This window comes from Canis lupus, chromosome 15 (assembly GCF_011100685.1).
Source record: "Canis lupus familiaris isolate Mischka breed German Shepherd chromosome 15, alternate assembly UU_Cfam_GSD_1.0, whole genome shotgun sequence".
NCBI lineage: Eukaryota > Metazoa > Chordata > Mammalia > Carnivora > Canidae > Canis > Canis lupus.
Window position 1 is genome coordinate 63,426,786 of NC_049236.1, and position 27,421 is coordinate 63,454,206.

The 27,421-nt window shown below is 36.2% G+C and overlaps 1 long non-coding RNA gene across 1 annotated transcript; it reads left to right on the forward strand.

Annotated features, from left to right (window-relative positions):
• The first annotated feature begins 99 nt into the window (after positions 1-99).
• Positions 100-27,421, forward strand: LOC111098929. The gene is made up of 3 exons (XR_005370035.1): positions 100-250; positions 25,803-25,984; positions 27,142-27,421. It is a non-coding gene; the product is annotated as an uncharacterized LOC111098929 (long non-coding RNA).

Below are 27,421 nucleotides of genomic sequence, written 5' to 3' on the forward strand. Positions count from 1 at the left end.
CCGGCCTCATTTTCTTCTTACTGTAGTCTCCTCCCCGTGCAACTTGCAGCAGCACGAGCCCCTGGAGCCCTCAACCGCTGAGAACACCAGGAGCACCTGGCTGACTCGGTCGGTAGAGCATGCCACTCTTGATCTCGGAGTCTTGGTTCAAGCTCCATCTCGGGCATAGGGCTTATTGATCGATCACACTAGTTGATCCTAGAAGGATGTAACTCCGGAACAGCCAGGTGGAAGACTTACATGGGGCAAGGTATGGAGAAAGGCCACGCGTCTTCCCTGCCCTCTCTAGGCCACCACTCTTCCCACATTCCCACATGCTCACCAACATGGCAGCTCTGGTTTCTTATCTTAAAATTGGAATAATGATAGGGAAGAGAGTGTAGGATTGATTACCAGATCAAATACCAAATAAGATAATAAGCTTACCACGTTCACCTGCTTTTACTATTATCACTATTCCTTTTATACCAGCATCTAAGAACTTGTGCGTGTGTATGTGTGTGTGTGTGTGTGTGTGTGTGTGTTGACCAAGATGACCTTAACATTGTCCTTGACTAAACTTTATCTAAGCTTGTTCCTTACTTTAGGCCCTGATTCTCCTTTTTTTTACAGCATGTAACTTAGAAAACTTTTAAGTTCTTTCTCTGTCCCTTTGAGATATAATTTTTTTTTGAGATGTAAATTTTTTGAAGTTTACACAGGTTCACAATCCAGGATTGTCTTTTTCAATGACCTAAGAGCCATCCCTTTGAAATGTAACCATCGAGGCAGATAGTGCTCCCAGATTTGTGGTTGGGTAAGAGCCTAACTTTTGTGGGCTCCTTGCTTCAAGTTGGAAAACTGCCTCTTGTCATGAAGATAAGAGTCAGTTAATTTTTCTTTGGATAAGGCCATTGAGAGAACACGGAGGATTTAAGATTCCCTTATTCCCTTTAAAAAAAAAAAAAAAAAAAAAAAAAACTCTCCTGCCCTTTGTTTTGGTGTAGTTAAGCTCAGAGTCTGGTTGCTTGTGCTTATTGCAATTCCCTTGACAGAAGTCTTCCTCGCCTGGTTAACTTTATCTGGTAACTGTTTGGTTTGACAGCACTATGAGTTGAACAAGAATTTTTATACACGTATTTTTCTAAATCTTATAGTCTATAGGGCTTAGCACCTCAAATAACGAAATTAGTTGCACATAGACAATTTTGCAGTAATGGATAGCTACGGATACTGATGAATAATACAGTCATCTTTTTCCCTATTTCACATCAGAACATAGTCTGAAACTTGCACCTTAGTATGTTTTTTAAGCTCTAAATATTTTAATAATTTTTATCCAAGCAAATGAGCCAATTTATGAAAGTCGCTGATTTAAAAGTAAATGTTTCTCAAGTTTCTTTTCCCTAAATGAATCCGTGGACCCTTATCTCCATACTAAAATGTGTTCAGACTTCATCATTTATACTCTACTAAGAAGATTTCATTATAATAGTAAGATTATGTACCAAGTTGAACTACACTGTTTAGCTTATATATAGTTTCTGTGTTTTCAAAGGTAATTGTTTAGATTTAAAAGATTACCTACCAAACTGCTGAATACCTCTAATTTGCCATCTATGAGGAATAAGTACATATGAGTTAATTTTCAATAATCTTTGTAGTTCTTAATCAGCTTAAATATTATTAAAAGTTGAAATCAAACTTTCATCATATATCATGAATATAAGTAACTTCCTTAGAAAATACTATCTTATTAAATAATTATAATTTAATTTGGAAACTAAATTAAAGAAGAATGTTTTAAGAAGCTGTATAGAAATTTTTGGTAGCAAAAGGACTGTTTTTCCTTTACTTTTATAGCTAGAGGACCTCTAGAGCCAAATTTCCAAAAAATTGGGAAATAATATTTTACAGCCTTTCTAGGTAACCATAAAGCTATGTCCATTGAGTACTTTCTAACACTCATCACGATATATGATATCAATGGAAGAAAAAGAATTCTGTATTTTATATAGAACTGTGGGCTAATTACTATTAAGTAACTATTATACAGATTAATTTAGTCTAATACTAGGTTTGCTAATTTAAATATTCCTTGGCAATACAGTATTTTAAATAACAAGTGCTTGATACTAAAAACTTTACTGCCACAAATTTTTAATGTTATAATTTAGCAAAAAAATAACAAAACAAAAAACATGCAACAAATAAAAAAATAGCTATATTTTTTTGTGAAAAATACTTCCTATTGAAGTTTAATCACAAAAAAAAAAAACAGGAAATTTAAAGCCTCAGAAGGAACTCCAACTCTAAGATATAGAAGTTTTAAAATTGTATTTATTGCTAAGTACGAAGTGCTTATGTATTCCCATAAAATACTTTAATACTTAATAGACCAAATGAGATGCTTTTAGAAAAAGCAAAAGGGAATTGATATAGAGAAGAATATGTAAGGGATGGGGAAATAAACAGAGGAGAACGCTGACGCAGGGGCAGAGATAGGGTAAATACTGGTGAGAGACTGTGGTCTACAGGAGGAAATCAATATTCATGTGAACTCATGAGATGCTTTTATTCTGAAAATATTTTTAGATATAATCATGCATAGTTCTGAAAATAATTCAACAATTCATTAAATGCAAATTTTGGAAATCTTTAGTATTTATCCTGAACTATTACCCTAAAATTAAGAAATTATGCATGTCTTATTAAAAATGAGGAATTCGGGGCGCCTGGGTGGCTCAGCAGTTGAGCATCTGCCTTCAGCTCAGGGCGTGATCCTGGGGTCTGGAGTTGAGTCCTCATTGGACTCCCTACGGGGAGCCTGCCTCTCCCTCTGCCTGTGTCTCTGCCTCTCTCTGTGTCTGTCATGAATAAATAAATAACATCTTTTTGAAGCAATGAGGAATTCATTGGCTTATAAAAAATACTTATTTGACCTAAGTTTCAATTTCAAAAATAACAAAAAATTCATTTGAAAAAAAGAGCTAAATTTAAGTGGGCTCGTAATTTTAAATCCCTTTTTTCTTTTAAGATTTGTTTTAGAGAGAAAAAGAAAACATGAATGGGAGGGGCAGAGGGAGGAGGAGAGAGCATCTCAAGCAGACTCCCACTGAGTGTGGAGCCTGATGCAGGGCTCAATCTCTCAACCCTGAAATCAAGACCTGAATGGAAACCAAGTGTCAGACTCTTAGCTGACTACATGAGCCCAGTGCCCTATTTTAAATGCCTTTTTGATATAATAATATCTAACATACCTCTTTTCACATTAAAATATATTTCAAAACTCTAAATAACCTTTATCATTGAATTTTAGAGCCAGAAATAACTGCCATTATTACCTAGTTTAGCAACTGATTTTGTGTAAACATGATTTAGAAATATCACCCAAGTTAATATAATGTACTAATAGCAGATGTAAAACTAAACTAAGAACTTTTAATCCTTTAAAGGTTGATGGTTTTCTAACATTCCATAACATGTAGAAGTCCTGGAGATATTTTTTTCAGGACTGGAGACAAATTATGGTCAAGAAAATCAAAACTAAGAGTATTTTAATTTCATGATTAGTACAACCCAGCCTCCTTTTGTTTGGGATTAGTGAACTAGTTTGCCTATTGGTTCCTTTGTTCCTATTAGTTCTCCCAAGCCACTCGTCACGGGAAAAAGTGATTTCTTTTCAAAAATATAGATCAGTTCATATCCGTTACTTGCTTGAAATTCTCTAGCGTTCTCATCATACTTAGAATAAAACCCAAACTTTTTCTATGGCCTACAAGGCAAGATGTAATCCTATACTGACACTTTGACCTCATCTGCCACAAGCGCAGCAAAGGACGATCCTCCGACACCTCCTAGACTCTTCTGAGGACTTCTGATGTATGAGTCACTCCATACTTGCAGTGATTCTAGGAGACGGATATGCTATTCGTCCCACCTGACAGATTAAATAACTAAGGTTACAGGGACTAAATAAATTACCTGATGTTTTGAAATAGTGGAGCCAGGATTTGAGACCTTCTGACTGTAAGCTCTGTCCTCAGGGTCATGCTTGGTTTAGCTTTTTTCCTTTCACTTCTGCAGCCAAGACTTGCTCCTCTTTGGCTTCTTCAGTAATCAAGATTACTCTCTTATCTCAGCCTTTTGAATAGCTTTTCTCTCTGTCTAGAATGCTATTGTCCCAGGTCATTGCATGGCTTCTTTTCATACATTTTTCAAGTATAAGTTAAAATATTATTTATTATTATTAATATATTATTATTATTACCATCATAGACTTTGTCATCTAAATAGTCTGTTTATACCCCCATTCCCATATACAACTCCCAACCTAGCTCCTGATCATTTATTAATTTTAATTTTTTTCTTAGCACTTAACATTTCCTGAAAATGTATTATTGTTCCTTATTTACACATGCAATATTGATAGCTTTTACTAAAATGTATTCTAAAAATAAATAAATAAATAAATAATAAAATAAAATAAAATAAAATAAAATAAAATAAAATGTATTCTAAGGATGGCAATTCACTGTTCCATTTCCTCTTCTATACTCTTAGAATAGGTAAGTAAATATTTCTTAAAAGTAATTTTCTTATATTCAGATTAACTTTTGGAAAAATATATGCTTTAGAAAATGACAAAAATAATGTTGGATTATTATTTTGGGAAACTATACATGTTTTATTATAATTATTTCTTCTCCTTCACTCATCTATTTAGATAATTTATTGAATTACCATAAAATTTAACTTACTCTCTTGATTTTAACAATCACTTCTATGTTCCTTCAGACTATATTGTGTTCTTGTTTCCTTCATAGATACTCTACAAAAATAACAACAGGGAGATAAAAGATGTCCCTGTTATTAATACAAGGATTTTTGTCTAAGTTTGATACTCAAGGGATTGCATATGTATTCATAAAGAGTTTTCATAGACATAAACACTGTTAAAATGATATAATTACATGTGGCTACAGGTAGGGAGGTGACTACGTAAAGAAAGAAAAATGCAAAACTGAAATAGTGTTTTGTTTTGTTTTGCTATTCTTAAATATGGAAACCCAATACATCTAATGTTAAACCTTTTATCAACTTCATAACACATTATTCTAAAGCCATGGGGCTACAGAAAAGAAAACAAAACCTCTAAAGAGGTACCTTTGTTTGAAAATGTCATCTTTGAATTGAAATTGGGTTTCCATACCATTGCTTAAAGATGTTATTATTTCAGTATGTTTATGGATTCAGTAGCTGTAAACCAACATAGTGAAGATGAGTAATAAGTAACCTTAAATTGAGAATCTAAAACAGAACGGTAGATATAATTTTATTGTTATCACAGTAACTTTGTGAAATGGAAATCAAGATTGGAAAATGGCAATGCACTATGGATATTCTCTTTTCAAAAGAAATATACTTCTTAAGAGGAGAGAGAGAAGAAAATTTTAGTACTTGAAAGCATATTCCTTCATGGAAATATATAAATGTGAGGGTAGAAAGTTGCTGATAACCAAGGAGAGTAAGACTGAAATAATATGAATAAGGGAATATGCTATGTGCCTTTACAGAGATAGAAAAAAAGATAGTTTTTTAGAGAAGACAAAATTTTCATGGAAGTACTTCAAATAGGCAGCTCTACTGAGAATGTATCTGCTTAACATTTAGTGTCTGAGAATTTCTTCAATTATTTTGCCCATAAATTCTTCTCTCCGAAATCAGAATAGTAAGTTAGGGCAACTTCTCCATATTTAATTCTGACTTATCAAAAGAGAAAAAAAAAATATATATATATATATATGTATTCTCAGTGCAATGATGTTTCCATAGAAGTGATGCAATATTTTTGTCTTTTAATTCTTGACAATCATAAAAGAAAAACCATGACATATTAAGATATATATCCCAAATAACACTAAGCAAAAGTTTAAATTAAAAAGTAATGAATCAGGATGCCTGGTTCAGGTTCTGATCCCAGGGTCCTGGGATGAAATCCCATGGGGTAGCCTATGTCTCTGGCTCTATCTCCTTCTGTGTCTCTCATAAATAAACAAATCTAAAAAAAGAAAAGAAAAAGCAAGATTTTTAAAAACATACATACATAAATGTAATGAATCTAAACATTTCAGAGAAAAAAGTAAAGATTGATACTGAACATTGCCCAAAATGGGTCCATGTGTAAAGACTGATGCTGAACATTGTCCAAAATGGGTCCATGTGTAAAGACTGATGCTGAACATTGTCCAAAATGGGTCCATGTGTAAATCCTTATAGAAAAAGATCCAAGAAAATAATTTCAGAGGGCAACGTGTAGTTTATTCCTCTTACGAAGTTCATTGTATCATTAGCTAATGGAAGGACATTCTAGTATTTATTGCTGAAAAAAAAAAAACCACTAAAAGTCAAAGGTTAAATCTGTTATGAATTAATTTCATTTGTGAATCTGCGACTTAAGAAAGATTTCATAGGGAAACAGCTCGCTGGGCATCAACTGGGTCTGGGCCATGGTTGGGAGCTGGAACCACCTTTGCTATCACGACACCATAACTCTCATAATTCATGCAGTTGTCAGTTAGATCCCCCCTCCTGGAGCTCTTGCTGGGACGCCAACCGGTGGACTTCCCATGTGGCTGTTGGTTTTGGCACAATAAGGTGACCGTATTTCAACGACGCCCATCCAACGAGTAGAGAGTCAGTGAGTCTACACGGCCTGGCAGACGTTACACATCCTCGTTTCCATCTCATGCCATTGGTTAGAATTGAGTTGTTTAGGCCAGCTTATATTTAAGGCAGGAAACTTAGATGCCTTCTTTCCATGAGAAGCTGATCAAAGGATATGTGCGTTTTAAATCCAACAAAGACGCTTTGAATTTTTTAAGACAATGAAATCTGTTTAACTTAGCATTTTCTGAATTTTTTTTGCTCACGGTTTTCTCTGAGACGACACTAATTAACATCTTGAAGATACTATTCTAAAAAAAAAAAATCCCCTTAAGGAAGCTATTCTTTCAAGTACATAGTATCACTCTAAGTTTATTTGAGCAGCAGGAACTTAATGGATGGGATTAGAGTGACCTGCAATGCATTTCTAAGAAAAGCTCAGGCACACAAAAGTCTAAAACTATGCTCACATTTTGCCCATTCTGTAAAGAAGTAAGTGATGTTACCTTTTCCTTTTACCCTTGTCTTCAATTTAGTGCTCATCCATCTTTTTGCTATTAGTAAACCTTTATTTATTTATTTATTTATTTATTTATTTATTTATTTATTTATTTATTTTAGTAAACCTTTAATATGTTTGAACAAAGCGGACACGGACGCACGTATGACGGGCAATGTGTTCCTTAAATAGGAAATAAGATCTATTGAGTAAAACAGCAGAAAAATCTTTAAATCATTCATAGGTCCATCAGTCTCTTGTTATTTTATAAATAGATATGTTTAGACCGGGTGCACTGGCTTGGAGACCCTAATGCAGGGGACTACAGAGGAGAGACTTCACCCCGGTAATATTTTACATCTTTATCTGAAAAGGAAGAAGAGGCACCTAGACTTGACTATGTCACAAGTTACTATTTTTATAAAATATGTTAGGTAGCCTGGACGTTTACCCGTGAGGCATTTTGTAACTCTCCCAGGAAGAGATGGGTTCCTCCTTTGTGTTTCCATAACATCTTGAGTAATTTCCCATCTCTTCAAAGAACCTTTTCCTCATTTACTTTTATTCCTGTCTGTATCTTCATCTCCATACTGGCTTTTTCCTCCCCAACCTAAATCTGTTTCTACCATATTTAAATGAAAATGAAATATCTACAATATGCATTTTCTGCTTACCATTAAATCATTTTGGTTACAAAGCAATGTATATTTTGCAGACCCTTGTACTTTTGCAGATCTTTGAACTGATTGGATACAGTACAATCATCATTTTTTTCTTTGCCACATCATTGAAACTCGTCCTCCCCACCACTGAAAGTGTCCTTCTTAGGAAATGTAATGGTTACTCTCAAAATTTTTTATCATCTATCTTTTCTGTTGCATTTGACATGGTTGACCACAACTTTCTTCTCTTTTCCTGCCTTCTGTTAATGTTTAGATATCTCCAATCTCCCAATATAAATATACAGTATATCCAAAATCTGTGCTGTTTTTGAAATTTCATACCTCAGGAAATTATGCTTTAGTGCTTCTAGTTTTCCCAAGAATATCTCCTAAAAACTTGGAGTCTTTCTTGATACCATCTTCCTGTCACCTACCATTTCCTACCAGTCAGGGAGAATAATCAACTCTTCATCTATATTATGCCTTAATTTTTTTTTTATTACTTTCCCTTTATGAAGTTAGGGTATCACTATTTTTTTTTGCTGTGGATTGTTAATAAAAAAAAATCTGCTTCTAATATCTCACTTCCTTCTGTCAAGCTCTCTCTATTCACCTAACTGATTCTAGAGAGAAAATCTTTACTTGCTGAAAATCACTGTCTACATCATATTGACAAACCTGCCATTTCCAGAACTCCATAATCTCTTTTCCTTCTCTGTTTGACATAATACCTCATCTACTGCAAACACTCTCCTTCCCCCCTTTTACCCGATAAATTCCCTGCCCTTGATGACTGGACTTAAAAATGACATGCTCTCAGAGTTCTCCCTACATCACTCCCATCTAGATTATTAAGAGGCATTGATAATATGGTTTTATATTATCTTCTTGAGATATTTCAAGTATTTATTTCATAGATTCCTTGTAAACAGATTCCATAGTTCTTATTTTCCTAACCATAAATTCCAAAATGTATTTGCTTAATGAAAGAATATGGTTAAACAATAAAGTGTCACATTCTAATGTAATTATTTGTTCAATAAGTCTCCTTCACTTAATCACATTTAACGTACGAGAACCATGTTTTGTTTATTTATGATCCCAGTACACAGAATATAATGTGCACTTTTTAAACATATGTGGAATAAATGACAAGTGGAAAGGCAACATCTTGGAGAAAAAAAAAATAAAGCAACTCTGAAAAGAATGCCATTAATAATATTTTATTTATATTTAAATTTGGGTAGATAAGATCAAGAGGATGCTGGCAAAGCATTCGTCCTGTAAAAATGCAAAATACATTCTTTTTTTAAAAATACATTCTTTTATTTTTTTAAAATAATTCCAATATAGTTGACAAACACCATAGTTTCAGGTGTACATATAGCGACTCGGCAGTTCCATGCATCACCCAGTGCTCATTACAAGTGCGTGCCTTGATCCCCGTCATCTATTTCACCCATACCCCCACCCACCCACCTCCCCTCCGGTAACTATTGATTTGTTCTCTAAAGCTAAGAGTCTATTTCTTGGTTAGTCTCTCTTTCTTTTGCCTTTGCTCCTTTTATGAGTGAAATCATATGGTATTTGCCTTTCTCTGACTTATTTCACTCAGCATAATTCTCTTCAGTTTCACCCGTGTTGTTGCAAATGACAAGATTTCATTCTTTTACATGGCTGAATGGTATTCCACTGCATCTATGTACCACGTCTTCTATATCTCTGCATCTGTTGATGGGCACACGGGCTGCTTCCATAATTTGACTATTGTAAATAATCCCACTCTAAACATAGGGGTGCGTGGTTCCCTCTGAATTCATGGTTTTGTATTTTTGAGATAAATACCCAGTAGTGTGATTACCGGATCATAAGGTAGTTCCATTTTTAAGTTTTTGAGGAAGCTCCCCACTGTTTTCTGCGGTGGCTGCACTAATTTTTATTCCCATCATCAGTGCACAAGTGTTCCTTTTCCTCTACATCCTCACCAACGCTGGCTGTTTCTTATGGTTTTGATTTTAGCCATTCTGACAGGTGGGAGGTGACATCTCATTGTGGTTTTGATTTGCATTTCCCTGATGATGGATGATGTTGAGCATCTTTTCGTGAGTCTGTTGGCCATCTGAATGCCTTTAGAGAAATGTCTGTCCATGACTTCTGCCCATTTTTTAGTTGGATTATTTGTTTTTTGGTTGTTGAGTTTTATAAGCTCTTTATATGTTTTGGGTACTGACCCCTTACTGGATATGTCATTTGCAAATATCTTCTCCCATTCTGTAGGTTGCCTTTTGGTTTTGTTAATTGTTTCCTTTTCTGTACAGAAAGCTTTTTATTGTGATGAAGTCCCAATAGTTTATTTTTGTTTTGATTTCCCTGGTCTCAGGAGACATCTATAGAAAAATGTTGCTACGGCCAATATCAGAGATATTACTGCCTGTGTTTGTTTCTAGGATTTTTAATGATTTCACGTCTCACATTTAGGTCTTTAACCCATTTTGAGATTACCTTTTTGTATGGTATAAGAAAAAGTCCAGTTTCATTTGTTTGCATGTTGCAGTCCACTTCTCCCAACGCCTTTTGGCAAAGAGACTTTCTTTTTCCTACTGAGTTTTCTTTCCTGCTTTATCAAAGAATAATTGACCATGCAATGGTGGGTTTATTTCTGGATTTTCTATTCTGTCCTATTGATCTTTGCATCTGTTTTTGTGCCAGAACCATACAGTTTTGAATACTACAGCTTTGTAATATAACTTGATATCTGGAATTGTGATACCTCCAGCTTTGCTTTTCTTTGTTCCTTTAATTTTTTGAGGAGATATTTAATTTCATCCCTGTGCATACTTGTTTCACTGGCTCACTTTTTCTGTGTTACTTTTGCAATTTAACACTGGACTTACAAAAAAGTCACGGGAAATCTGTCATTTGGTTTTATTTCGCTTAACAAATAAGTTCTTCATAATGATATCTCAAAAAGAATGGAAGAGAATCAGTATAAATATGAATAAACTTTGGAAAAAGTTACTGTATTACCAATCAGAAACACTTGCTTCTGAAAAAGCATACTAAATGTTTAATGTAAAATTTAAAATGTAATATGTTAGGTAAAATAATGTAAGACTCTTTAAAATTCAGAATGAGTCTATCCCTAAAAGTATTTTATTAAAAATGATAATAAAATGCCATTTTATTAAAAATGCCATGCGTGAGACTCCATTTTATTAGAAATAGTATTTAATGTTGCTACTGATATAAAAAATGGAAAACAAATCATTTACATGGAAGTCCTGTGTCCATGGAAGCTTTTTTCTTATTTATATTCCCCTCAGTATGTAAGGCTTGATCTCATGCAAGGCTTGATCTCATGGCCAAAGACCAAGACCTGACCTGAGATCAAGAAGAGTCTGTATCTTAATCACTTGAGCCACCAGGAACCCTGTGGTAGCTGTCTTAATTCCTTAACTCTATACCAAAATTAGAACTCAGTAAATTTTCAGAATTTTTACTACTTTACAGAAGAAATTATCATTCCACCTAAAATCTGATGTAGACCTAAAAGTACAAAAGAGGGAATTCATTCTGAGAGAGTAGAGCTTTTCCTGTGTTTTGTTTCTTAATATGCCCAAAGAATCTGGAACAGTGCAGGATGCTTAATAGCCACATAATACATATCTATTGAATCAAAATATCTGGTTTGAAAAGATAGTAATATATGAAGTGACCATCTAACCATCTAAACTATTATCAATGTCAAGGAGGAAATATAGCTATATAGCTATATAACTATATATATATATATATATAAAACTATATAACTATATATATAACTATATATATATATTTCTCTTCTTATTATCTGTGATCACTCATATCTCTATTGATACCACATTCAGATTCTCTCACAAGAGACTGTTAAATGACCAGCTTATAAATTTAATTCATTTTCAATCTATTACAAAAAAATCTATTAAAATTTAATAGAAATGTTTTTAAAAGTAATAACCACAAACACTTTTGTCACCACCCTAAATAACCACAAATATTTTTATGATTTCTAAGGACATGCTAGCTCTTCTCATTCACAAAACATGTGACATAATAAATATTTTGGAGGAAGGAGGCTTAATTAGGTAACATAAACACAGGGTCTCACATCACTAAAGGTTTGCACTGCCTCTACGATGTGTGAAGCTCATTTTGGCAAATATTAAGGGGACCCGTGAATAATCCTTCACTGTTTAGAAAACATGCTATTATTGTGACTGTACTTTTTCTTTGGTGCCCTTAGAGGGTAATCTGAATTCCTAAAGCAAGAAAGTCAGACTTGATTACTTTTCTAGCAACATTAAACTGTGCAACCACTGATCATAAACCTACCACAGGTCCTTTGCTCAGCTCTTTCCTCTAGAATGTCACTTTCCTTCAATTTGTTCACCTCACCCTTTCAATTCATTTAGGTCGATGGTCAAGTGTCAGATCCTTAAATAGGTCTTCCCTAGTTAATGCATCTTCCTCACCCCTGCTTTATTTTTTTTTCATAACACTTATTGCTATAGAAATGTATGTATATTAATTTATTTTACTCTCTAACAATAGAATGTAAGCTCCATAGGGTCAGAAGCTTTTTCAATTATTTTTGGTGCTATATCCTGAATAGTTTATTAGTATGCAGTAAGCATTTTATCCATAGTTTTTAAGTAAAATAAGACATAAATAAACAAGAGGATAGATTAGGCATGAGAAAATTGGGTAAATCTTCACCAAATTAGGAGGGACTTTAAGAAATAGAATCTTACAAGATTCCATTCCAGCAAGAAGTAACCAAATATTGATTCCCTATATATCTTTACGGAGACCAAGTGGAGTACCATTTCTTAAAAGAGCCCTTTCTAAGTAAGGGAGAGAGAAGAATTTATCCCATAGCTTCTTGCTAAAACCTGCCTCCCATTGGTCAGTGTTCCCATGGGCATAAAGTACCTACACACGGCATGTCAAAACCTCTGCAGGCGGTCACTAGCGAAGCCGGGGCTTCTGCGGGTCCCTTCTGGCTGATGCTCTGCTGCAATGGACTTGCCTTGTTGATCAGTGCGGCCAATTTGGGGCTCTTAACCAGTGGCAGTAGCAGCAGCAGTAGTGACCTGGGTTCTTGGTCACTTTAAGCTTCTGTAGGATCATAACATAAAATATTTAGGTTCTTGTTAGGTTCAGACTGAAATACGATAATTTTTTTTCTCATAACAGCTTCTCCTCATGCTCAATTTCAAACCCAAGTTTGACTGAGTAAGATATTCCGAAAATGCGAGTTAGTGATCTGACCTCCAAACGATAAACAGATTTTTAAGGTTCATAACTATGATATGCGATCCAAGAGTTCATGACAGGCCAAACATTCACTAGTCTAAATCTCTAAGATAATTTGGCTTCTACAAGTGTTTGAGTTACATTAGTTTATCAATTCCATAGCCTTGGTCACTAAATGTCCACTTTGTGGATTCATTTTAAGGAAATTTTTATTTGCCTACTGAGGGAATGTCCTCTCTAATCTAAGACTGGCTCTTCACAGAAGAAGCGATACGAAGTAAATTGCTAAATATTTTGGAAAGCATTAGGAAGGTATAATTACAAAGGTTTGAAACAGAGGGTTTGCTAATTATCTTTAATTACTGGTGTGAGTTAAGTAGTAAGCATTGAGGAGGCGGCCACCATGTACTCAAACCTACCTACTTATCATATCTTGTTTAGTTGTTGAATCCAATGAAGTATAAGCTCCATTAAGACAAAGAATGCCTCTATTTTATTCATCCATTATATGCTAGGTCCCTAAAACATATTTATTGTGAATCATTAGCTCCTTAGAGGCGGTCTAAATAAACACCTCTTTCCTGCTCATTTTGCCAATCTAAATAATGTTGTCCATCCTCAGTTTTGTGTTCTGATTTCTTGTGCAAACACATATATATTTTTTTAAGATTTTATTTTTATTTAGTTTATAGAAAGAAAATGTGAGCAAAGAGGGGTGGGAAGGTTCAGGGGAAGAGGGAGAGGGAAAAAATCCCAAAGAAACTCCTTGCTGAGTTTGGAGCCCAACTCAGGCTCAATCTCACAACCCATGAGACCATGACCTGAGCCAAAATCAAAAGTCCACTGCTCCACCGAATGAGTTTCCCAGGCCTTCCTCCATCTTTTTTTTTTCATCTTTTTTTTTTTTTTTATATATGTGTGTCTTCTTTCTCCCTCTCCTCTTCTATGTAAATATGCAAATATACACATATGCCTATACAAGCATAATATATATATATAGTATATGTTCTACAATATACATGTCATATATATGGATGTATATATTAAGTTCCCCCAATTAGAATAAATACAAATTATTATTTAATGCATTGTGGAGTGATTAATACTAAGATTTGTCTTATGACCCAAAGAGTCGTCTTTGAATTTGAATTTACCCATTTCAATCTTGGGTTTCTTTTTTCAGTGCAAACACACTACATTGTTTAAAAACAAAACAATGCTTGGATAAAAATTTGTTACTGACATGACAGGAGTTGTATCAACCCTAAAAATTAAGTCTAATAACCTAGATGTAAGTGAAAATAGACAGATTAAACAGGGTCTTTAACTTCTCTCTTCATAATAATCATCCATAAATACTGTCCAGAAAAATGTCCTTGGAAATGCTTGGTCTCTGGACTCTGACAGACTTGAATTTGAAATGTGATCCACTATTTTCTTGTGATGAAACTTTAACAAATGTTGAATCCTTAGTTTCCTCAACCAATAAACAGATATATTTATTGGACCGCATTTTCAGTGATAGTGTGGGATCAGATAGAAAAATCATGTGGTATACAGTAGATATGCCACATTTAGATATTTATACAAAAGACACAAAACCATCAAAGTATTTATACATAATTTAATTACTTCTTTTGACACTCTCCATTTGTGAAATCCTAGGTCATTCTCTTCTCTTAAGTTGACTTTTCCTCTTCTGCAGAAGAACAATATAAGGATGATGTTGAATTTCCATGGCTGGGAAAAGAGTCTGTATACATAAACATCTTTTTAAAAATATTTTATTTATTTATTAATGAGAGACACAGAGAGAGAAGCAGAGATACAGGCAGAGGGAGAAGCAGGCTCCCCATGGGGAGCCCAATGTGGGACTCGATCCCAGGACTCCAGGATCAAGACCTGAGCCAAAGACAGACACTCAATCACTGAGCCACCTGAGCGCTCCTACACACACATTTTAAATGAGAATGTTTCCATTTTTAAAAGTTTGGGCAGAGATCCCAGAAGTGTGGAAAGGTAAAATGAATGCTACTTTTCTTAAGTCATAGTGGATAGAATATTTTGAAATGGGTCTGTGACCCTTTGATGTACCTACATACTGTATATCAAAATCTCTCGAGGCTGTCACTAGGGAAGCCAGGGCTTCTGTGGGTCCATTCTGGCTGGTGCACTGCTGCAATCAACTTGTTTATTATTCAACTCAGAACATAAATGAGATTTGTTTGATAGTTGTAGAGATTGGAGAGCATGAATTTATTTCAGAGGAATTGCCTGTCTACCGTGCTTTTGGAGATAAACCTATAACACTTCAAGCTATGAGAAGGAAATTTCAAGATAACTACTTGTGGACTTTGGCATGTTGTGCTTTGGAGATGCAATAGTCCAGGGAATGATATCTGACTCGCTTTTGAAATGTCTAGCTTGGTATTTGTTTTGGGGCTGAAGAACAGGAAAGGATGCTTAAGAATTCAGGGGCCATCCTCCAAAGTAGGACCAACTATGAACTATTCTGAAAAGAACCCCACACCAGAGGTCCTTGTTCCCAGAGGCTAGTTGATACCAGCAGAACAATGTTGGCATGTATATTTAGATAAGAAACCAACGTCTAGGTTGTAAGCATCAATTAGAGGTGGTATTTTCTGCAACAAATAGCAGTCCAGCAGTCCCAGGCTACAATAGGAGATGGAGAGAAAAAGGTGATCATGTGCCTTGATATGTACAGGCTCCCTAGGGAGAAGGAAGACCAAGTTAGGGAAGAAGGATATTCAGAACTGAGAGTGTAAGCATTTTGTTGTTGTTGTTGTTGTTGTTTACACAGGACTGGACATTTTATTTTTTTATAAATTTATTTTTTATTGGTGTTCAATTGCCAACATATCGAATAACACCCAGTGCTCATCCCATCAAGCGCCCCCCTCAGTGCCCCTCACCAGTCACCCCCACCCCCCGCCCACCTCCCTTTCCACCACCCCTTTTCGTTTCCCAGAGTAAGGAATCTGTCATGTTCTGTCTCCCTTTCTGATATTTCCTACTAATTTTTTCTCCTTTCCCCTTTATTCCCTTTCACTATTGTTTATATTCCCCAAATGAATGAGACCATATAATGTTTGTCCTTCTCCGATTGACTTATTCACTCAGCATAATACCCTCCAGGTTCCTCCATGTCAAAGCAAATGGTGGGTATTTGTCGTTTCTAATGGCTGAGGAATATTCCATTGTATACATAGACCACAGCTTCTTGATCCATTCATCTGTGGAAGGACATCTCAGCTCCTTCCACAGTGTGGCTACTGTGGACATTGCTGCTATAAACATCGGGGTGCAGGTGTCCCGGCGTTTCACTGCATCTGCATCTTTGGGGTGAATCCCCAGCAGTGCAATTGCTGGGTCGTAGGGCAGGTCTATTTTTACCTCTTTGAGGAACCTCCACACAGTTTTCCAGAGTGGCTGCACCAGGTCACATTCCCACCAACAGTGCAGGAGGGTCCCCCTTTCTCTGCATCCTCTCCAACATTTGTGGCTTCCTGCCTTGTTGATTTTCCCCATTCTCACTGGGGTGAGGTGGGATCTCAATGTGGTTTTGATTTGTATTTCCCTGATGGCAGGTGATGCGGAGCATTTTCTCATGTGTGTGTTGGCCATGTCTAGGTCTTCCTCTGTGAGATTTCTGTTCATGTCTTTTGCCCATTTCATGATGGGATTGTTTGTTTCTTTGCTGTTGAGTTTAATAAGTTCTTTATAGACCTTGGATACTAGCCCTTGATCTGATACGTCATTTGCAAATATCTTCTCCCATCTGTAGGTTGACTTTAGTTTTGTTGACTGTTTCTTTTGCTGTGCAGAAGCTTCTTATCTTGATGAAGTCCCAATAGTTCATCTTTGCTTTTGTTTCTTTTGCCTTTATGGATGGATCTTGCAAGAAGTTGCTGTGGCCAAGTTCCAAAAGGGTGTTGCCTGTGTTCTCCTCTAGGATTTTGATGGAATCGTGTCTCACATTTAGATCTTTCATCCATTTTGAGTCTATCTTTGTGTATGGTGAAAGAGAGTGGTCTAGTTTCATTCTTCTGCATGTGGATGTCCAATTTTCCCAGCACCATTTATTGAAGAGACTGTCTTTCTTCCAGTGGATAGTCTTTCCTGCTTTGTCGAATATTAGTTGACCATAAAGTTCAGGGTCCACTTCTGGGTTCTCTCTTCTGTTCCACTGATCTATGTGTCTGTTTTTGTGCCAGTACCACACTGTCTTGATGACCACAGCTTTGTAGTACAACCTGAAATCTGGCATTGTGATGCCCCCAGCTATGATTTTCTTTTTTAATATATTCCCCTGGCTATTCGGGGTCTTTTCTGAATCCACACAAATCTTAAAATAATTTGTTCTAACTCTCTGAAGAAAGTCCATGGTATTTTGATAGGGATTGCATTAAACGTGTACATTGCCTGGGTAACATTGACATTTTCACAATATTAATTCTGCCAATCCATGAGCATGGAATATTTTTCCATCTCTTTGTGTCTTCCTCAATTTCTTTCAGAAGTGTTCTATAGTTTTTAGGGTATAGATCCTTTACCTCCTTGGTTAGGTTTATTCCTAGGTATCTTATGCTTTTGGGTGCAATTGTAAATGGGATTGACTCCTTAATTTCTCTTTCTTCAGTCTCATTGTTAGTGTATAGAAATGCCACTGACTTCTGGGCATTGATTTGTATCCTGCCACGCTACCAAATTGCTGTATGAGTTCTAGCAATCTTGGGGTGGAGGCTTTTGGGTTTTCTTGTAGAGTATCATGTCATCAGCAAAGAGGGAGAGTTTGACTTCTTCTTTGCCAATTTGAATGCCTTTTATTTCTTTTTGTTGTCTGATTTCTGAGGCTAGGACTTCCAGTACTATGTTGAATAGCAGTGGTAAGAGTGGACATCCCTGTCTTGTTCCTGATCTTAGGGGAAAGGCTCCCAGTGCTTCCCCATTGAGAATGACATTTGCTGTGGGCTTTTCGTAGATGGCTTTTAAGATGTCGAAGAATGTTCCCTCTATCCCTACACTCTGAGGAGTTTTGATCAGGAATGGATGCTGTATTTTGTCAAATGCGTTCTCTGCATCTAATGAGAGGATCCTATGGTTCTTGTTTTTTCTCTTGCTGATATGATGAATCACATTGATTGTTTTACGAGTGTTGAACCAGACTTGTGTCCCAGGGATAAATCCCACTTGGTCATGGTGAATAATCTTCTTCATGTACTGTTGGATCCTATTGGCTAGTATCTTGTTGAGAATTTTTGCATCCATGTTCATCAGGGATATTGGTCTGTAATTCTCCTTTCTGGTGGGGTCTTTGTCTGGTTTTGGAATTAAGGTGATGCTGGCCTCATGGAACAAATTTGGAAGTACTCCATCTCTTTCTATCTTTCCAAACAGCTTTAGTAGGATAGGTATGGTTTCTTCTTTAAACGTTTGATAGAATTCCCCTGGGAATCCACCTGGCCCTGGACTTTTGTATCTTCAGAAGTTTTTGATGACTGCTTCAATTTCCTCCCTGGTTATTGACCTGTTCAGGTTTTCTATTTCTTCCTGTTCTAGTTTTGGTAGTTTGTGGTTTTCCAGAAATGAGTCCATTTCTTCTAGATTGCCTAATTTATTGGCATATAGCTGCTCATTTTAATGCCTAAAAATCATTTATTTCCTGAGAGCACATGAAAATATAAAAGTTGATGAGAATATGGTCCATGGACATGGGTAAAGATATTTACCTTTTTTGCTGTAATATATACAATTCTTTTAATAAATATTTCCATGAACTTAAATGCACTATAACATTGGAGTTGAGCAAATGGACTCAGTTATGCTCGCTTTTTTTTTTTTTTTTTTTTTTTTGAAATTGACTTTAACCCTCATCAGGTGAGCTAGGATTTCAGGAGCATGATGTTGAGAAGATATCATAGATAAGGCCTTGTAATTTGTAGTAGGCACAGGGATGAACCACCCAGATCTCTCAAGGAAAGACTTGTTGCCCAGTAAGAAATACATTCAGTGGACATCTCCTTTGGAGACTGTCTCAATAAAAGAACCACTTTGTCCAATGTTACCCTCTTCTCATAAAAGCCCATATCTGGACTGGTAAAATGGTACAGCTACTTCTACCTACTATGGAAAAATCTGCTTGACAACAATTGGTTTGGGGCTGTCTACCAGGTTGACCAAAGTTTTTTTCAGGTCTACATTGTACTTTAACTTCTTTCTTTTATTTCCCCTTCTTTTCATAGGTACTGATCCCTATCACCATGTAGTCAAATATGTCTCAGTACTTGCTTCTAGACAACGCAACAACAGTAACATATTTAAGATGGGGTTTTTACCTGGATTATTTGTTGGTTGGCTGCAGTGAAGATTCTATCAATGACACAGGTGAAGCATAGACAGACCTCAATATAAAGTGACAATCAGTTATAAAAATCATTCACCGGCATGACTTTTGATTAATATGAGCTCAAGCAAATAGTTGCTCCAATTGCAGTTGTGATGCCAGTTGTAGTATTTTCTTCCTGCAGCAGTCTTGTATGACCCCGGGTAGGTGATATGAGCCAATGATTTGGTGGATAAATTATTTTCTATCCCAGTTAGCAAAGAGGATAAGAAGCACTTTAAATTCACATGGAAAGGAAAAAAAAAATAAATATCTACAGTTACTTTCCCAGACTGTATTAACTCTCTCATCCCCTAACATAATAGAGTCTGAAAAAAAAAATACAGGCTATCTAGACATCCTGCAATGTATTACACTAATCCATTACATTAATGACATTATACTGACAGTCTGGATGAGCAAGAGGTAGTGAGCAACCTGAAGTTATTGGTAAGACACATGAGCTCCAGAAGTGAGGGATAAACTTTATAGATCTGGACAGATGCATACATTTTAGGAGTCCAGTGGCATGTCTAGATATGCCTTCTAAAGTAAAAGTTAATTATTATATTTTGACTCTCCTAGCATGAAAAGGATGAATATTGCCTGTTGAGTCTCTTTGGGTCCTAATTCAGCATATTCCATAGGTAGGAACACTCTCTGCTCCTCTGTGACTGAGTGACCTGAAGGGCTCCCCGCTTCGAGTGGAACACAGAGCAGGGAAGAACTGTGCAGGAGGCACAGGCTGTGTCTTAAGAAACCCTGCTACATGGGCTACATGGATGAACAGACCCTTGTAGTGTAGGAAGTGGTAAAAGAGATTGGTTCTAGAAAGAGAAAAGTGGAGTCTCTACTCACTGTCTAAATTCTTAACCATTCAGAGGAAATACTGGATAGCTCTCTTTTGACATCAAGCATCTTCATATCAGGCTTTACAAGATTCATGGAAAGTGGGAGAATCTTAAACGCCATGGTTCCAACATTGACAGGGATCATAAATAATATCAGTAAGTCCATAGAACTACTCACCCAAGGTAGTGAGATTGGACCGATTGTGATTCAAAACAGAGAAACCAAGATACGACATTAGTCTCTTGAAGCAGTACATATGCCGTTTTAGAAGATTATTGTTATATTCCTACAGACAATTCTATTTTTAAAATTGGCAGATTTGGGAACAAATGAAGAAATTGTGATATTAAGTAATTTGGCTACTACCACATGTCTTGTTCTGAGAGTTCTTCGTACTGAGGATGAATTCTCTTCTCATGTTTAGTCCTGACACTCTTAGCTCTTGACTTAGAATCAGGTCACAGTCTGTACCCAGTATCCCAGATGGAAGTATTGATCTGCAGTGTTCAGTTGTGTCATCTCCAGAGTTTTTTAATCCAACAGATGATGTGACAAATAATGATATTCCCCAAAAGGAAGAGAAAATTTTGACATATATGCAATTTTTAAACATAAAAAAAAGAAGAAAAACTATGGCTAAATTTCAAAGACATAATGTTGACCAAAAAGTAAGATAGTATAGTATACTTTATAAGTTCAAATTTATAAAAAATATTCAAAAACAGGCAACACTAACAAAATGAGTGATATAAGTCAAAATTGTAGTCACCTCAGGTTGAGGAAAAGTTGAGGCTTTAAGATGAAGGAGAATGAAGGAACACTTTAGAAATAGTCTGTGTCTTGATCTTGGTGATAAATACATGAGTGATTTCACATGTAAAAATGCATAAAGATATACAGTTAAGATTTGGGCATTTTATGTATGTCTCAAAAGTATTGAAGATGAAAAAGTAAACAACGACCTTAGGAAAAAAAAAAAAAACAGTGGGCCTCACACACAATGAAATATTGAAAGACACTGGGAATTTGTACTTTATCAGGTCACATTTAAGACCAGTTCTGCACACTGGTCCCAGACCTAATTCCTAATGTCCGCCATTCCCAGGCAAACCATTTATGAGGTTTTTTGAGTTATTTTTTAAGCTAATGCTATACTTAGGATAAAACCTCATTGTGGCTCCAAAGTTATCATACATAAACACTCTTCAGTATAAATACTTTAAATATTTCTCCTAATGATTATGCCTAGTTATAAAATAAATTAGTTATAATCTTGCCTTTTTGAAAACGCTTTATTTTCCCAATGAAATACTTATTTATCTGCTTAATGATTGGCTATTAATTATAAATATTAGATTTTCATATTAAAATGATTTTATCCTCAAAGCAGGGATCTTCTTCACGTAGTGAATTTTGGTATATGAAGATTAAGACTTAGGATGTTCATGCACATAGCTGAATTATAACTGGAAATGAAAAGCCACTAATGAAATTTCTGGCTCACATCCTTAGGAACAGAAACAAATTTGGTAGTTATGTGACAATATCTCACTCTTGACACTTTTGCCTCACATATTGAATGTTTTGAGCTATGTGATATAATTTTATGCCTCTCTTAAATCTCCAAACTAGTGTCTTAATTCTGGAATTAAATAAAAATTGGTAGTATAATCCCCTGAATCGGAGGCAAGGAATGGAGAAGTGAGTGATTTTAAATAAAAGGAAATGTTAATTGTACGATTTTGGGTTTTTTGGTATGTTTACAATTCGAGTGCCTGATCATTCTATTTTTCAAAAACATTGACTCTCACAGATAATTAATACAATTTAAGTTTTATTGTTTTTTAAGATTTTATTTATTATTTATTTATTCATGAGAGACACAGGGAGAGAGGCAGGATCCCCAAGGGGAGACCGATGCAGGATCACGCCCTGAGCCAAAGGTGGATACTCAAGCCACCCAAGAATCTTGAGTTTTATTGGGTTTAAAGGAATTTAACTAGGTATTGTCCCATTATATATCCAAAGACAGCCATTAAGTATTTAAATCTTATTAAAAATGTACCTTACTATATAGGTGTCTGTGAATAATTGGGCAGCTTTTCACTGTAGCGGAATACCAAGAAACCTTTTCCATCACCTTGCTATTTTAGCACCTACGTAACAATCTTCTTCTAACCTGCACTCTTAATTTTCATTTTCTTAATTTGCATCTATTAAACTGTCTAATTTAAATTCATAGTTTTTCATTAAAAAGACTTAAGCAATGATACAGGAAAGGTACTCTTGGGGACTTTCTTTATTCAATATTTGTCACCTATGAATTTCATCCCGTACTAAGTCTTGGGTAGAAGTTCATTCTTAGCTATATATTTCTATAAGTGCAAATACATTCCATGTAAAAAGAACACCAGATGTTCTAAAATTTATTTCTGTCTTAAATTAGCACTGTGATCACTCTTAGAATAACACTAGAAATTATATACATAAATATTGTGAAGAGGGGCCGGGCCAGTTGTAGGCTTAAAGACTTTTTTTTTTTTTTTGGTATATGTCCCACATCTACACTGAACACCAACAATTGTATGTAGTTTGCATCTACTGATTTTTTTCTCCTGTGCCTTTATCTGTAAGCTATTTTGAGCTACTTATTTTTTATTTATACATATATTCCTACATGCTGATTTTTTATCTATCTATATGTACACACATACATATACACACTTTCATATATATACTTTTTAGATAGATATATAGATACACATATCTACACAAACATGCATGTACAGGTATACAAATACATATATTTATACACTTTTTAAATTAAAAGAGTATAATATTAGTTTAAGGGTACAATATAGTGATTCAACACTTACATACATGCTGATTTTATATAGTCATTCACAAATACACACAGATGTTTTACAGATATATAAAAGTTTGGTTTTAATTTATATATTAGTAAAGATGACATTGACCTTGACAAGAAGATAATAAAAGTAAAGTTACAATTTCTAAAATTATTTTTTTAATGATTTTGTATTTTTTCAAGATTTTATTTATTTATTCATAAGACATAGAGAGAGGCAGAGACACAGGCAGAGGGAGAAGCAGGCTCCATGTAGGGAGCCCGACGTGGGACTCGATCCCAGGACTCTGGGGTCACGTCCTGAGCCAAAGGCAGGTGCTAAACTACTGACCCGCTCAGGCAACCCACAATTTCCAAAATTCTAATATTTGTTACTTATCTAAATTTAGAATATTAAATTTACTTTGCCTTCTGTATGCAAATATTGTGCTCATGTCTAGGTGTGATAAAATAGCATCTTTGTCTACAAAGAGGTGTAACCGTGAGGAACTTACACTGTAGAAGAGGAAATCTGTAATATCCTTTTTGTGTACATTTTGAATTCATGATAACCCACTGCTGTGCTTTTGTGGCTTCAAGTTGGGAATGCCGGTAATAATTTTTGCAATATGTAGTCTAGTCTAAGCAACAAGATTTGATGAAAACTGAATCTAGGTGTTCTAGAAAGATTCCTTATTGATAATTTGAAATTGGAATTATGAGGTCTTATATTTACCTGTACCTTAACAGGACAAGTATAAATTTAGGACCCGTGATATAGCCATGCTCTCCAAATAGTGAATGTTAAGAAGCAGAGAACTATGTTCTGAGTAATCAGAGAAATTCTCACTGAGCTTTCATACTAGAAGGCAAGAACTTTTATCACATAATCATAAAATCAATCATCATTAAAACTTGAGAGCTCTTATTAAAAAGAGAGAAAGCGAGAAGCGTGCTGGACATGCTGACGTGCTAGTTACTGGAGGGTGTGCTGTAGGCGCTCAGCGTGTTCCTCTGTGAAATGGATGGGTTGGTCCCGCGACCTCTCTACCTTTCTTCCTAAGCATTCTTTATAGAATTGCTAACCCAGTGCTTAGGCCGTGTGATAAAATGTAGCTCTATATTACATATAAATAATAATATGCACAAAAATAAGTTGGATGCTATTATACTTTTTGGCCTGTTTTATGTTAACACAAACTGACATATTTTGACTTAAGCAATACTTAACTATTTGGAAATGTAGGTGTAAGTAGAGGATAAGGTGCTGATAAAGATGCCGTGATTTACTGAAATGAAAATTATTTTTTTATTTGTTTTATTTAAATGGCACTTGATGAAATGAACATTATTTTTTGTTGAGGGTTTTGAGAAATAAATTATATATATATAAAATATATATATATATATTTTTTTTTTCCTAAGCGATATGTGGAATATCTAGTAAACAGAAAGGAAAGTGTTTTAAAAGTCTGAACCCATTCTTCACTTACTTACTGGGTTGGAATCCGACACTGCACCGAAATTGAAGTAGACTCCCAAGCCCGCAGTCAGGTTGTGCTTCTGCTTTCTCCATAGAATCCCAGCCCCTTGGGAGCATTTTCCTCTCACTGAGCTACATCTCAATCAGCAGACAATTCGCCGCGGAGACTCAGTTTGAATTCTTGCTTCATCTAGTCACACTCAATTGAACCTAGAGGCCTGTGATCATTAAAGGCTGCTGCTCTCTCCTGACAGCTTCGTGGAAGCCGTCCAGAGCTACTCAGTATCCGAATTTCACATTCCCTTGAAATTGGAGCTGCACACCGTGCAGTGCTGTGACCTTTTCCTTTTCTTTCCCCCTCTGCGGTTTGAGAGGTACAGGCACATCAGAAAAATTTCACTGAGGACAATCACATAATAAAAGAAAAAAAATGATAGGAAAGGTCATAGCATCAGTGGAGATTAATTTAGTCCAGGTAGGCAGCTCTATCCTGTGTATTATTAAATGTTTGGGATTCGGAGATTGTGGGAGGTACTGCTTTTGTTTGGAGTTATTTGGGTGGAAATATTTGAATATTAGAACTGTTTGCTTTTATTCAGGCAAATGTAAGCTCCAGTTTTCGGTGGGTTTGTTGGGTTTTTTTAATTGACAGCTCAGAGAACCAGTGTAATCTATAAGCAACTGTCCTTAATTGACTTCAAGCTGTGACTCAGCTCACTTCGAATGACGTCTTCCATATCCCTTGTTTTATGGATGATACCCTATCTTCTAAACCAAATTAGATTTTTTTTCTATTTCTAAGTTATGACCTAGTGGCCCAAATAGCTATTAGTAGTGCACCCTTGATCAATTCCCATGTAAGCAAAGGCGAGAATTTACTACAGACCCAAAAGCCCCTTCTTAGATGGGTTCGTATCCTTGGACACTACACAGCCTGTGTATTTGTAGTGGTCGTTTGGGGCATCAGTGAAGAATAAAGCTGAGGGAAAGATGGAGATGGAGGGTGTGTGTGTGTCTCTGGAAGGATATTTAAGAAAAATTACTAAAGGCTAAGGATCTAATCCTCCCTAACTCAGTTAATAATATCCCATTTAGATGATCATTTCCCTTTCTAGGTGGATGAATGTGGGCACCTGGATTTGCAAATGAGTCTCCTGGGCTCACAGGAAAGAAGAGGGAAGAGAGCAAAGGAAGAGAAAGAGGCACAGGTGTACTGGTCCCGGCACTTGTGTCCCCAAGCAGGATACTCACCGGAGGCAACCTCCGAAAGACAAGCGATGATGGTTGAGGATTTGGGGTGAGCTGCACAGGAGGATCACTTTGAAGCCAGGTGTCCCCACTGTGAGGAGAGACTGGCGATCCTAATGGCCTGGGAAGGATCGCAAGTCTGAGACTGGAGACGCTTTGTGGGTTACAACAGTAGGATGCCCGGGTTCCGGCAGGAAACTGAAGGATTAAAGAAGAGATCTATTCCTTGACCTTTTCCCCCAAATCGTTGATGGGCTTGGCCATCCATAGCTCCTGATGCTAAATGAAGGCCAATTGCACATGACCAGGACAGAACAAGGCAGACGCTGAATGCAGGGTCTACAGAGCAGGAGGCCGGGAGCAAAATGTAGACTATATATGGAAAAATTGCTTAATTTCCTGAAAAGAAAATACTTTCTCAAAATTCAACTTTCATTCACTATAACACCAAGGAAACATTAGTGAATAAGAGCTTTACACATGATGGGCTTAAGTCAGGCAAGGAAAAAGGGTCTTTGAGGAGCTGGCCTGGGGTGGGGGGAGCAGTAGGGCCGATGCTATTGGAGTCAGGTCCCTTAGGGAGACAAAGCACTTCAGCAAACCCATAGAGCAGTGCAGGAATCGCACGAAGATAACTGGGTCTCATAGCTGACCTAAATCCGTAAGTTGAGTTGTAAATAAATTCTTACAACTATTTTCTGAGCTCTATTTTTCTGAGTCTGCTGAGACCAGACTCTAAGGTGCCTGTAAGGGGACTGCATGCTGGTTCACCTGCTGGCTGCGTCCGGATCACCTGGGGCAGATCGATACTATGGATTCCCGGTCCTTACCCAGAACCCACGCCACCGGGATCTCCAGAAGGGGAATGCGCAAATCTGTAGATTTAACGATTTCAGCAGTTTTCTCAGGATAGAACGCACAAGGGCGCCATGAGAGGACAGGATAGGACGGGACAGAGCAGCTAAAGGTGATGATGTGCAAAACCCACATCTACCCTGCAGGCAAAATGCAGGCCCAGAGTCTCCGACAGACCACCCAGGAGGACCTTCCAAACCTTGTCCTCAGAGTGGATAAAGTCAGTTCCTGAGCCACACTCTTTCTTCTGTGTGATTTAATCCTTTTTCTGGTGTTCTAAAAACACACACAAACACTATCCCTGAAGGTGCTTTTGTACTGAGATAAATGTGATGCTTTATTGATTTACAGGAAAAAATAGCTGCATTGGAAGAAAGGCAAGGAATAGGCGAAGAGAAATAATATCTGGACCTCGCGTGATATTTTCTCAACTTATAAACCAGGTTTTCCAACATAATATGCATTCATGCTAACGACAACCTGAGGAGGTTAAAGAACCATCCTTCCATTCACTCTGTGGGCTGAACTGGGACCCTGCTTCGGTGGCTTGTCATTGGAGAAATATGATTGGTGTCCCTACACCATCTGTCATCAATGTAGACAATTATTTCGAATTAATAGAAACATAATT